The 14886-nt window shown below is 42.6% G+C and overlaps 1 protein-coding gene across 1 annotated transcript in view; it reads right to left on the bottom strand.

Annotated features, from left to right (window-relative positions):
• DRAM1 (DNA damage regulated autophagy modulator 1) overlaps positions 1–14886 on the bottom strand; it is a 108005-nt gene that overhangs the window by 18406 nt on the left and 74713 nt on the right. The gene's annotated exons all lie outside the window — the stretch shown is intronic.

Genomic DNA, 14886 nt, shown 5'->3' with positions numbered 1-14886 from the left:
TTGGTGAAGCCTGCATCTGAACCTGGCTCTGTCCCATAAGACTCAGTGCCCTTTCTTCTCTATAATATCTGTTAAACAGCTGCTTGCCATGTCTAATCCCATCAGTCTAAACATTTCCCTGGAAGCAGATCTGTTTATTACATTTATTTGAATCCCACCCTTCCACACACACACACAGAGTTGTGAACTTAATAGGTGCAACATAACAACATAACATGAAATGTATGTTGAATAAATGGAAGAGGAAAAAAGGACATACTGGGCCTTCTTCAGTTTTGTTGTCTCATTTCTCTCTTAGAGTTCCTTTTTTTGGATCAAAACAGGAAGTGGTAAGGTTGTCACATGAGTACAAGTCATTGAGTGGTGACAAGTGCCAGTCTGGCTCTAAGGCATTAAGGAAGTCAAAACTTAGTTCTCTGGTTCTTTCCCAGCATTCACAGGCCTAAACATCAGTCACCCCATCCTAGGCAGCCTCTGTAGGTAGTAGACTGGTTAGCCTGGTCCTAACCAGGCACGGGGATCCCTAGACCTTTTCACATTCTACACCAAAGAGTTTTCTCTGGGTTTACTAAAGCATATTTTGGGAGAAGTTGATCAGCTCTTTGGTTTTGTTACCACTCATATGTATTTCAAGAACTATAAAAGTGAGAGGTTGAACAGCCATTATTTCTGATCATGGAGATGAGAGAGCTCATACTTAAACAGAGTAGCAGATTCAATTTTCAAATCTACTGGGTACTCTTGAAAAGTAGGTAGTCATGATCAATCTAGGAAGGTTGCATTAAACTTAGCATTTGAATTAGGCAAGTTTAAACTGACAATGATAAAAAACAGTCTTCAACTTATTTCTATATTTTTAGGACCAATCTCATTTTTAATAAAGTAAAAAAAAGAAAAAGAATCCAGAGGAAAAAACTCCTCTTTTTGACATGTGATGTTCCACAAGTGTATCTGTAGAAAAGTTCTTGTCTGTTGAATAAAACCCACATTTGATAGAGAAAAAAAATATTTATGGCTGACACATGCAATAGTGTAATGCAAGTATTCTTGGTTAGTCAATGATGCCCTAAATAGTATCTCAGAGACCCAAGTTCTTTTGTCTTTGAAGTGTTACTTCTTCGAGATCTTCAAAGTCTTCTCCACTAAGCTGCAGGAGGGAAAGAGAGAGATTGGAAGACTGGACGATTAAGCAAAAGTTTTGTAGACCAGACTTAGATATATATCTTTCCCCACCCACGTTTTATTGGCCAGAATTCAGTCATATGGTCCTACCTAACTTCAGGGAAGACTGGGAAAAGCAGGCCAGCAGAGTGCCCAATAAGAAAAGGAACTGGGGTAGAGTGAACTCACAGCAGTCTGCCACAGCTCTACATGTATACTTCCCATCCAGGATCATGGTGCTAGCAAGGTTCCATGTAAAGGCCAATAGATGGTTGCTCTTGTTAACAATTAGTACATCTGATACAATCTAATAACCATTATCTGAGACTATATGGAGCAAAGCCAAGTGTTAATTGTGGGCCGTGGTAAATAAGCCAGGACCTCACTCCCTAAGAATTTTGTTCTAAAATAGAACTCTTTAAAAAATAAAATAAAATAGAAACTCTTAACCAATTCTTTTGCTGTTGTTGTTCCATGCCACATGGCTTGTAGGAGCTTAGTTCTTTGACCAGATGTTGAATCCAGGGCGCCTACTGTGAGACCACTGAGACCTAACCACTCGACTGACAGGGAATTCCCTTTTTTTCTTTTATTTTCTCAACCAACTCCAAAATAGAGAAAAATAAGGTAAAGATAAAATAGAGGTGAAATTCTTTTATAAATAACATACATTTCATTATATGTCTGTTTACCCTAAATTTAAGTCACTCAAGACTGAGACCTGATAACATATCTTTGTGTCTGTGGTCTTTATTCAGTGCCTGGCATATAGTGGGTATTATAGAAGTGATTTTTAAGGAAACAAAATAAAGAACCATGTTGAAGTTGTGCAGAGAAGGAAAAATTACTTACGACTATATAACTTTATATATATTTATATAACTTTAGGAGATGCAATTCACACTGTAGTCATTGTGAACAGCTCTCCTTACAGTTGTGTAGTACAGGTCATGTACAGCTGTAAGAGGCAGCCCTGGGCAAAAGAGCAACCAGAAAATGCATCCAAGGGAACATGAACATTGAACTGAGTTTTGGCATGTATTAATACAAAGGATTTCTATATGTGAAAAAGGAAAACAAAGCCATTTTATGCTGAGAAATTTCCCATTCAGAAATGAGAGTCCTCAAAAGGGGCTCATAGACCAAGTAGCTGGGAGTTATAAAGGAGGAGTTACTCTGTTCCTCAACAGTGAGTGGTGTTGATTGCCACAGTGAGAAGTGTGAAGCGACTCTTTTTAGGAAGGCCATTCTGGCTATCATGTGGAAGGTGGAGGAAAGAAAGGATAAGTAAGAAGACCACATGGGAGGCCACCATCATAATGCAGCTGAGAGATGACACAGAACTAACCAGAACCATGACAGTGGAGGAAAAAAAGAGGATTTTCTGACTTACTGGCTGCCCCAGATAAGAGAGAAGAGTGAAAAATTACTCCAAGATGACTTGGTAGACAGTGGAAGCAATTAATTGCAAAAGAGAACAGAAGTTTTTAAACAGGAGATGATGTGTTCAATTCAGTATGTGTTGTATTTGAAGTGTATTGCCAGTAGGACTCCTATGTAAATCTATATAAATACCAGGTCCAGAACTCACGAAAGAGGTAAGATGATTTCTGAACTATCAACCCATCGTCAGTGGCTGGAACCATATAAGCCAGGTAGACAATATAGGGCAATAGTTCTTCACATGGTTGTATGTATGCATGGGGAGAGAAGTTGGTCTGGTTTACCTATTTTTGTGTAACAGCTACCCCAAACTTAATGGTTTAACACAATCATTTATTTTGCTCATAATCTCGTGGGCCAAGATTTTGGTAAGGACTAGGCTATATAGTTTTGTTCCACATAGTATTAACTTTAATGTTTGGGCATGGAGAAGCCACTTTCAAGATGGTTCTTCATTTACACATAGTGCCTCAATGTTCTACACATGAGGTCTTATCCTTTGGGCTGCTCCATATGACTTGGGTTTCACATATCACAGTGGTCTCAGGATCTCTGGTCACACTTCTTACAAGAGGCAGGAGTAAAGCTACCAGGCCAGTCAAGGGCCATGTCCAGGACTGGCAGTGTCACTTCTATTAAACCTTGCAGGACCTAACCACATCCAAGAGGCTGAGAAATAGATTCTACTTCTTAATGGGTAAAATGACACAGTCACATTGTGGAAGGGCATGTGAAATGGGAAATACTGGGGGCTATCTTTGGAAAATACTAAATGTTACCGGAGTGTTCACCAAAGTCACATGAGGAGCTTTTTCAAATCATGACTATTATGCTTTCAAGATTTAAATAGATTTAAATTCTATGAGGAATTCTGATACATATTTCTACCTCAGACCCACTGGTATAGAACAGAAAGAAAAAGTGGCTCAGGGCCAAAATGTAAAAAGAAAAACAACTCTGAGTAGGGAGTTTCTGCTGACAGACCAGAAATGAAAGAAATGAGCTCAAAGCATGATGGGAGCCAAGTGAAGAGAGGATGTGGTCAGAAGAACCAATGCTATAGAAACTATGAGAATGAGGAGAACTAGGCAGAGGAGTCCAAATATGGCTTTAAAAGCTCTCCAGGGACTTCCCTGGTGGTCCAGTGGTTAAGAATCTGCCTTCAGGGCTGCATGAGTTTGATTCTTTGTTCAGGAAGATTCCACGGGCTGCATAGCAACTAAGCCTCTGTGCCACAACTACTGAGCCCTTGTACCTACAGCCCATGCTCAACAACAAGAGAAGTCACTGCCATGAAGAGTAGCCTCCACTTGTCACAACTAGAGAGAGCTCATGTGCAAAAGTGAAGACCCAGTGCAGCCAGTATAAATAAATAAATAAGTAAAATACTTTCAAGAAAAAAAGGTCTCTTCACATCTCTGTTTCACTTTGGGTTGAAATCCAGAATCAAGCTTAAAACCTGAGTTTTCAACCATAATGGGTTCCATTTTGTCCCCCAGTAGTTTGGCTATCCCCAAGAAACCCTATTTGTTAGGGCTGGAATAACAGCTCTCTGACAGCAATAGCTAAACTGAAATGAGAAAGGTTGGTGACAGACTTTACAGGTAAATTGTGAACTTCAAAAAAATGGAGATGTTTCCCTTCTATTCCTCCCTTTTATCTTTGCCACTAAGTTCTTTGGTAGTTACTTTGGTACTTTTCTTTGGGATATGAAGTCAAAATCAGTGTATCGGCTGACTCTTGCTATATAACAAATCGTCCCAAACTCAATGACTTATAGTGAAGGGTCTGCACACAACAGTCTGTGAGTCAGACACTTGTCTTTGTAAATACAGCTTTATTTGGACATAGCTGTGCCTGTTAATTTACATGTTATCTGCCTTATATGTTTGTTTTTTATACTACAATAAACCGAGGGCTTTTCTGGTGACTCAGTAGTAAAAAATCTGCCTGCCAATGCAGGTGACATGGGTTTCATCCCTGGGTTGGGAAGGTGTCCTGGAGAAGGAAATGGCTACCCACTGCAGTATTCTTGCCTGGGAAATCTCAGAGGAGCCTGGTGGGCTACAGTCCATGGTATCACAAAAGAGTCAGACACGAGTCAGTCAAACAACAACAACAACAAACAGAAGAAAGTTACTATAGATCATAGGCCTCATGAACCTATAATATTCACTATCTAACCCTTAAAATAAAAAGGTTTGCTGGATTCTGCTTAAAAATTAAGTATATTTTATTGCTCATGAGTCAGCTGGGTAGTTTTTCTGGTCTCAGCTATGCTCATTCATGATCAGCTGTGGGCTCTGATGCTCAAGTTAGGTTCTGTCACATGTCCTAGTTGACTGGTTACTGACTAGTCTGACTTTAGCTGGAGTAACTTGGATCTTCTCCCTGTGACTTTTCATTCTCTATCAGGATGGTGTAGGCTTGTCCTTATGGTGTTAGTAAGATTCCAATAGAACAAGTGGAAACATTTAAGAACTCTTGAGATTAAGGCTCCAAGGTGGTATACCATCACTTCTACCACATCCCACCATACCCCACGTGTGATATTGACCCAGATTCCAGAGGTGATGAGACGACTTGCTAAGTTATATTGCAAAGATGTTAACATGGGAAGACATGAAAGTCAGGGCCATCTTTGCAATCCATCTACCGCATGGAGCATAGAAAGAACATCAGGCTGAATTGGAGAGAACTGAGTTCACATCCTGAATTGGCTGTAAACTCACTCTGTGACCTTACACAAGTCACTCAAGTCTCTCTGGGCCTTAGGCTTCTTAGCTCTAAATTCTACATTCATATTAAAAAATACCATATTCTGTTCTTGTTTGCATCCAACAAATGTTTATTTTCTTGAAATACTTTTTAAGGAGACATGAAAATACTCTCTGTTTTCTAATGTGGTATTACTTGGGGCCAGCATAGGGAAAAACATCTGCTTTTATTTCATTCCTTTGACAGGGATTCTAAATATTTGTAATTTGCATGAAAAAATTACAACAGTCATACTGGGTTTCTTTCAAATATGAAGAAAGAGAAAAGGTTTTGCAAATGAAAATGATAGAAGCCACCTTAGCAAGAGAATAATCTAAAGATGACGCTTGCTCAGAATGACTCAAAAAAGTCCCCAAGTCCTTGTCTTTACCAGGAAGTCCTGGTAGATAGGTAATATAAGACAGATTTAGGTTGATAAATTCTCTGGAAAATTTTGTAAGAAGGGTTCTGATGACTGGGTGTGTTTATGCTTGTCAATCCCTTTCCAAATGAAACTAGTAAGAGTGGTGCAAACCTGGATGTTCCCAAATCAGTCACTGGGAAGCTCCTCAAGCAGTATCTTTCCTACCCAGCCCCCAACAGGGCTCCCTAGGCATCTACCTTCAGCAAGGCCAAGGCAACACAGAGTTTACACAGCTGCACCTGAGTTTCATGTAGATCTTCCTTCTTTGTAATCTGGTTCTCAATGCTACTTTGGGATACTTCTAAAGATGGGGAGTCTATTTAGCAGGCTGAATAGTGTTCAGAGTGCTTGTAAGTCAGGGTTCTAACCCCTCGCCCCTGCCTCACCGTGCATGGACACACACCCACCCCACCCCCACCCCCCCACACAGAGAAACCTCAGATTCAATTAATGTATCCAGAATTCTGAAATGTAAAAATCTAGAAACAATTTATTTTAGCATGTGTAACCTTTGTGACATTTCAAGAAACAACATTCATTCTATATCACATGGGGAGCAGGGGCACAAAAGGGGTACTTTTTTCAGTTTAGGGTTTTTTAGAGTTCTTGACTTTGTAATGATCTCTCCTCTGAAATGGTATTGTGCTTACCATGTTTTCCACAGACTTTGGCATTTAATTGTATATTGTCACGTGTATGTGTGTGCCCTTGTGGCTGAGCATATGGAATATTAACTCTGACACCCATGAACTCTGTGACTTTGGGCAAAGTATTTGTGGCAAATAGTCTCCAACCATGGCTGTGATCAACTCCTTCCCTCCCTGCCGCTTCTCCAAAGTGAATTGAAATTTGCTCCATCGGGTCCAACTCTTTGTGACCCTGTGGTCTATACAGTCCATGGAATTCTCCAGGCCAGAATACTGGAGTGGGTAGCCTTTCCCTTATCCGGGGGATCTTCCCAATCCAGGGATTGAACCCAAGTCGATTGAGTTGCAGGCAGATTCCTTGCCAACTGAGCCACAAAGAAAGCCCACCATTGAGAGGTGAAATGTGTTTCCTCTTCTCTTAAACCTTGCCGGGCCTGTAACTGCTTTGACCATTGGATCACAGCAGAAATAATATGAGACTTCTGAGGCCAGGCCTTAAACAAACTGGAAGGTTCCATTTTATTTTTCCTCTTGCACTGCTCCTTCTTGGAGTCCAGCAGCCATCCCAAGAAAAGCAATGGAGGAACATGGATGTGCTCTGATGGGCAGTCCTGGTTGTGCTCCTAGCTGACATTTAGCACCAGTTGCCAGCAATGTGAGCAAGCTATCTTGGATGTTCTAGGAAAATGGAGCCTTCAGATAAATGCACATCATCATGGGCAGACAACATCACATGGAGCAGAAGAACTGCCCAGCTGAGCCCAGTCAACTCAGAATCATGAGATATAATAAAATAGTTGTTACTTCAAGCCACCAAGTTTTGGGGTCTTTATTATATAGCAATAGATCTTTGAAATGGTGTTTAACCCTATTTAGATTTGGTTTCTTTCCCTGTAAAATGGGGTCAATAATGGTACCTATGTCATAGGATTGTTTTGAGGATTAAACAAGATGAAATATATGGTACAGTACTTAGTGATGTTATGCTATATATTTATGTTATGTTGTGCTGATTACATTATTTTATATTTTATTTTAAAAAATTTTTGGCTATGCCATGCAGCTTGTGGGATCTTAGTTCCCTGACCAGGGATCAAACCCAGGCCATGGCAGTGAAAGCAAAGCGTCTTAACCACTGGACCACCAGGGAATTTCCTATTTTTAAACATGCAAGAAAAGGCTCTGTCATTTGTGAAAAGATTTCAAGAACCAGAGAGCAGGAGGTGGTGGGGCAAGAGTGAAAATGAAGATATAGAAAATAAATGATACTAATATTTATTGGTAACCTACTATGTGCCAGGCCCTGCACTAGGTTTTTACACATATGATCACACATGCTCATCACATAAACCTTGTTAGGCACATGTTTTTAGTCTTTATACCATTGAGTGGAAGTTCAGAGAGGTTAAGTAATTTAACCAAGGTCCCACAGCCAAGAGTGAGCAGAACGGAGTGCAAGTGGGCATCAAAGTGCACTGACTGCAAAGCCTTTTCTTATTTTTTTTTAATCCTCCAACACATTTTGGATAAAGGAGCTTCCTGAGATCTTTCAAAATGTAATTACTGTTTTCAATGAGAAACTAAACATTCAGTCAGACTCTATTCAACCCAACCAACAAATTCTGCTTCTGGTAGGAATACTGATGAAAATTTAAGAATATCATCTGAAGTCCTTCACTTCCAGTAATAAATTATTACAAACCTAGCACCAAGGAATCTAGATTAATCTTTCATGATACTAGTTATTTTTAGCTTATGTCACATCCCTGATAAACAAGTTCCATGCATGTGAAGCTGTACTTTCTTTTATTTTTTCTAAAATATTACTTTTAACCCTCCAGGAAGGGCTGCCCCATTATGTCTGTATACATTGCTGCTCAATTTTTAAATGAGAAGTTAACTTGTCTTTTCTCATGGACACTGTTTGCTTGGTAAGGTCAGTAAAACACTAAGAAAACCTGTATGATGCCCCTCAAGCTGGGCCTCTGAGATCCCAGCTGAAAGCTCACCACAGATCTGTGCCCAATAATAAAATTTTCCTTGAATCTGGGAGCACTCAGTTCATTCCTGCTTTTTCAATCCTTTAAGTGCCTCCTTCCCATGCTCCTTCTTTTCCTTCTTTCCCCAGCCTCTCGCAAAATCTTGTTCCAAAATGTCAGTCAACCATCAGCTAATGGGATCAGAAGTTGCCTCACAGTCACAAAACCTCCTGGTTCCCAGCCCAAGGGCCCCCCGTTGCATCCAGTGTCCCAAGATGACCTCCCAGCCCCCATGACGTAAGGAAACATTGGAGAGCAGCTTTGCAAACGGAGAAACTCATTCGTTATTTTTTTCAAGGGACCGAGGAAAGAAAATGTTATGAATAAGGAAATCATTGGTGGGTCACTGGCCAGAACTCTGAAATCTGAACAGTGAACAATTAATTTGAGGATAATATAAACAGATTTCATTGTACAGATTTTAGGAATATGATAGGAATAGTCTGTTGTTTTGAATTTTAGAATGTTCCTCCCCTACTGCACCCCTGCCCCCACGCCAGGCCATCTTACTATGAGCTGGCATTCTCCCTCCTCCTGGTTGTTTTCTCCATCTCAATCCTCTGGTAGAACACAAATGAACTCACTCTGTGATTGGCTTTATGTGGTTGCCTTGCCATTTATTCTGGTTTCCTATTGTGTTACCAACACACATTTTTAAGAGTTCCATTATATTAGGGGTTTTTTTCCTACTCTTTTCAGAAAAAAATGACTTTTCAAAAGAATATTAAAAAGAATTTTTTTGTTGTTTAGAGAAATAAGGTTACTTCTAGTTCTTTGTCCTCTTTCACAATCACAGCCATGTAATCCATAAGGAATCCATTAACGTGCAAGATGCGTTGAAGCTGCTGGATGGGTGTGTGTGTGTGTGTGTGTGTGTGTGTGCACGCGTGCACTGTTTTTTTCTTTTTCTCTCAGAATCTTGCTGCTGCCAACCACTGATTTAGGAATGTTTAGAGGTATATGCCAACTCAATAATCAAAATCATTTTGGTACTGGGAACCCAACCTTAGTCTCTGTAGACCAGTGGAATTTATTGCTTGCTCCAGTTTATTAAGTAATAGTACCAACAGTGTTTTGAATAAAGAAGAGTCTGATAAGATGTGATAGAATGTCAGGATAATTCATTCTGATCATAAAACAATGCTTGTTTTGAATTTGAAATACAAAAAAAGCATGAATAGCCTGATAGTCCTCGACTTCCTTCCCCTGACCTGATACAGGAATACGATTCCTAGCTCACTTCACAAAAGAGGCTCAGGACAGACTGCTGATTTTCTGCTATATCCACACCCCTGTATTCATTCCCCAAATACATATCTAGTATCGACTATGGGCCAAGCACTGACCTAGGCATTGGGACCACAGAGGTGAAGAGGATAATACATCTCCTGCCACATGGCTCTTTCTGAAGGAAGATATCTTGGCTGCAAAGATTTATGACTGTTGAGACATTTGAGGCACATGCAAAACAGAGTAATAGTGAAGCTTGTGGGCTGAGTTCAGATCCAGGCTATACCACCCTAAGCTGTTTTATCTTCAACAATTGACATGGCCTCACTAAGCTTCAGATTCCTAAAGCAGTGGTACTTACCTCGTAGAGTTACTTTGAGGGTTAAGTGAAAAAGTCCTTGTACAGCTTTTACCATAACTCTGGTTAATAGCCATGAGTAGTGGTGTAGTAGTAGGGCTTCCCAGGTGGCGCTAGTGGTAAAGAATCCACCTGCCAGTGCAGAAGACACTAAAGACTTGGGTTTGATCCCTGGGTCCGGAAGATCCCCTGGAGTAGGAAATGGCAACTCGCTCCAGTATGCTTCCCTGGAAAATTCCATGGACAGAGCAGCCTGGTGGGCTACAGTCCAGGGGGCCGCAGAGAGTCAGGCATGACTGAGCACCACCATAGCACCAGATATTAGTAGTAGTAATCACAGAAGTAGTAGGTGGGCCATATTGTCCCTCAGCAGAGAAGGCCATGGCAAGTTCATGGACCCAGCCATCACCGGGAGGTCACAGAATCATCCCACCCTGGGAGTCTCTTAAATTTGAGGGAGAAAAAAATAGGCTTGCCCCATGCTCAGAAGCACATCCTCTGCCTTCTAAAGCTGCAGTGGTTCCTACTGCTCGTGGAAGAAAATGCAGCTCCTTCCACCCCATGTTTGCCAGCTGGCTGTGGCCAGGATCCCTCACACTGAGCCCTGCCTTCCCTGACCCCAGAAAGTGTGATCCCTCCTGGTCACTGCAACTGTGGAAGCCTGCCGATCAGTGATGCAGACTCTTCTCACTCACTCTCCCTCTTCAAAGCCTCATCCTGCTCCATGTTGAGCCCAGAATAGCAGATCTGGAACTTCTAGAGTTGCTGGGGCTTCAGAGCTTATAGAAACCCATCTTCCTGATGTATCCTGGGTTGTTTCTCGCCCTTCACCTATCTCCAAAAGAGCACCAAACACTTTCCATATGGCTGCCACGTGCCCTCATGTTTTGGTCGAGACAACATGACTGCCATGCCTAACCAGACCTTGTCCAGAATGGTCATGGAGTTCTCCTGGACACAGCAGGGGCTGCTCTGCCCAAGCTATGATGCCGAGCAGAAAGCACACCACCTGGTCCCTCTGCACCCATGCCTCTCCAGAGGCTACGTCTTCTACCCGGCAAGAAAAAGAAGTTCACTTGGTTTCCATTGTAGGGATCTAGGTACAAAAATAACCCATCACAGCTAACTGGCCCACTCCTTTTCCTGTGAAGTGGACAGGCACAGTAAATCCCCCCACCCTGCCCAGCTCATCTACCCCTAAGAGCCTTACCATCGCTAGCCATGTGGGAGGAGAACAAATTTAAATGAAATCAACATGAGTTTCCTCTTAACGATAATCAGTTCAGTCGCTCAGTCGTGTCCGACTCTTTGCGACCCCAGGGACTTTAGCACGCCGGGCTTCCCTGTCCATCATCAACTCCTGGAGCCTACTCAAACTCATGTCCATTGCGTCAGTCATGCCATCCAACCGTCTCATCCTCTGTCATCCCCTTCTCCTCCTAACAATAATAATTCTATTCATTTAACACTTACTGAGTGCCCAATCACCTACCTGGTGCCAGAGGAGAGACAAACCCCAGCCACCCCCTCGGTAGTTTGGCAAAAGGCTGGCTGAGCAGGTCTGTGTCCACTGGAGGGAGGAACAGCCTTGTGCAGCGGCTGAGCTCTAGAAGCACTGTCTTCCAACCAGACTGCTTCTTTAACCAGGAATGCCCCATATTACCTGCTACACCAGATCTTCTGTGCTATGCTTTTCCTATAAATATGTTGAGCAGCACAGAGTGGGATCGTTCCCCTGGAACGGTCTCCAGGGTGCGCTCAACTTTGGTTGGTCAAGCACATATTCTCCTTGTTAAATGGTGTAGGCCCAGGGTACATCCTCATGTGTGTGTGCATATTCACTCACTTCAGTCATGTCTGACTCTTTGCAACCCCATGGACTACAGCTTGCCAGGCTCCTCTGTCCATGGGATTCTCCAGGTAAGAATACTGGAGTGGCTTGCCATGCCCTCCTCCAGGGGATCTTCCCAACCCAGGGATCAAACCCCAAGTCTCTTGTGTCTCCTGCACTGGCAAGTGAATTCTTTACCACTAGCGCCACCTGGGAAGCCCCGCTACTACACCACTACTCATGGCTATTACCCAGGCATTATGGTAAAAGCTGTAGAAGGACTCTTTCACTTAACCCACATCTCCTACATTGCAGGCATGTTCTTTACCACTGAGTCACTGTGGAAGCCCAGGTACTGACACATTCTCTAGACTCTCTGTGTGAAGGCTTCCCCAGGAAACCATGCTTTACTTTCTGCTGCATGTCACCAGTCAAGTGGGTGTCTGTGCCACCTTGGCATGACAGCACGCAGGTGTGAAGAACACACAAGGAGCTCACAGCCTCGTGAAAAAGAAATCAAAGACAAAATAGACACGAATACACTTTGTGGTGCTGGAAAAGACTCTCAAGAGTCCCTTGGACAGCAAGTCAATCCTAAAGGAAATGAATCCTGAATATTCATTGGAAGGACTGATGCTGAAGCTGAAACTCCAATACTTTGGCCACCTGATGAAAAGAGCTGACTCATTAGAAAAAACCCTGATGCTGGGAACGATTGAGGGCAGGAAGAGAAGGGGGCAGCAGAAGATGAGATGGTTGGATGGCATCACCGACACAATGGACATGAGTTTGAGCAATCTCCAAGAGATAGTGAAGGGCATGGAAGCCCGACGTTCTGCAGTCCATGAGGTCACAAAGAGTCAGACACGACTTAATGACTGAACAACAAACACGTATAGACATATAAGAAGGGATTTTGACAGTCCATAATTGCAACCCCCACTTCATTTTAATCTTACTGAAAACTCATCTCCTGCCTGATTAACAAAGTCCCGGAGGGCCACATATAAAGGGGTATCCTCATTTTCACCCTACAGGGAAAAAAGAATCCCCACATAGATGACTTTCACTAGGAACAAACTCCAAGCAGGAGATTTTTGTGGAAAATGAACTAATTTTTGTAATGAATGAACTGCACAGTAACTCTTTACTTACCTTGACTCATTTTAAAAAATTAACAATAAATAAAATTGTGCTACATACACAAGTGATGTTTCAACATAAGCAAACACCCCAAGTGGATAGAACCATAGCTGTCAGGCCTTTGAAGTGAGATGGTGAATACTCAGGCCAGGGCTGTATTCAGGTGAGGCCTTACACACATGTGCAAGGCTGAGGGGCAGGGTGGTACTGAAATTGGCCTTTATTCCTCTTTCGGTCTGTTTGTGTAGGTACAAGCACCCGGAGGAGAAGACCCCATACTTTTCTTCCTCACACGGACACCATCTGCCTACAAAGCCTAGAGGAAACCACTTTTCCTAATTAATCTGCCTGAAAAGATCCATTTTATAATAGGTATTATAATTTGTGTGTGCTAGCAGATGCTAGTCCCTCAACTCAAAGCCCTTCAGGACTTGACAGTTCTGAGGGCAAGTGGGATACAGGGCACTCGACTACTAGTAGTTCATAGAATCCCCGCGCGCGCGCGCGCACACACACACACACACACACACACACACACACACACACACACACACACTTGGAAATAGCAACTTCATAAAGCCCATGGACTTCTTTCAGACTCTTGATTTTCTCCCAGGGGGTAACTAGGGAGTTTTGAGAATAATTGATGCTGTACATTAAAGTTGAGTATTTTTTTTAACTAAATCTTTTTATTTTGCAATAATTGTAGATTCACATGCAGTTATAAGAAATACAGAGAGATACCATGTCTCTCTGTAGAGAGAGAGGTTTAATATTTTTAAACCAGAGGTTTAAATTTTTTAAACCAACATCTACTGAGCATTTTTTCTGTGCCTCAGGAAAATAAAAGTGCTTCAGATGAGGGCCTTCCCTGGTGGTCGAGTGGCTAAGACTCTGCACTCCCAAGGCAGGGAGTTTGATTTTGATCCCTGGTCAAGGAACTGGATCTAGCCTGCCACAACTAATACCAGGTGCAGTCAATAATTAACAAAATAAATATTTAAAAAGAAGCCTCAGTTATTAAAAATATATCTTCCCTTCAGCACCCCAGAGTCTCGTGATGAAGACACACACAGCCTATCTCTCTGAAGAAGTTCATCATGCAAATTGCCAAGAGGCAAGCAAGCAGCTTGGAGGGAGAGTCCTGTGCAGTGTCTTGGGGTCTGAGTAGAAGTGGGTGTTAGAAGGGGCAATCTGGGAAGAGAAAACAGCATGGGCAAAGTCTCAGAAGTACGAAATAGCATGGTGTGTGCTTGGAGCCATTCAAGTAATTCGGCATGGATGGGAAAAAAATTCAAGGGAGTTCAGAGGCATCTGGGGAGTAAGAAGGGAATGTTGTGTGATGCTGGCCTCCCACATTCTGTGCTGGAGGAATGAAAAACAGTTGGGAAATATGTTCCCAAACATGGCCCGAGCATGGTTATTGGAGAAACAGAAGAGACTCCTGCTTTGGTTTGAGGAGTCCAGTGAGCCCTCACTTCTGATCCTTGGCCGATGGCCCACTTTCTTCCATGACCTTCACCCAAGGCCAAGGGCAGGAAGTCTAGCTCACATCCTTCTCTTCTGCACAAGGGCAGCAGCTGGAATGAAACAGAGTCCCCCCTCTACCAATCTGGGCTGCCACAAGGGACATGGTTAAGCCCAGCTGTCCCCAGCTCACATCTGGCACAGAGATCATCCAGAAGTGTGCCCTGCACCCCCCTCCAGGGCTGGTGAAAGACACAATAAGTAGTCAGTGGTGCTGCTGGCAAGCTCAGCAGAGGGTGACCAAAGTGGAACTATAGGGCAGACCACCTGAGCTGGAATCAAATGGAAATCCCAGCTGTTCTTCAAAGAAATACAATCTCAGAAAG

This window comes from Giraffa tippelskirchi, chromosome 4 (assembly GCF_054371585.1).
Source record: "Giraffa tippelskirchi isolate mGirTip1 chromosome 4, T2T-mGirTip1v1.2.pri, whole genome shotgun sequence".
Classification (NCBI taxonomy): Eukaryota; Metazoa; Chordata; class Mammalia; order Artiodactyla; family Giraffidae; genus Giraffa; species Giraffa tippelskirchi.
The sequence above is the reverse complement of the archived record's forward strand: the minus strand, read 5'-3'. Positions and strand labels throughout refer to the sequence as shown.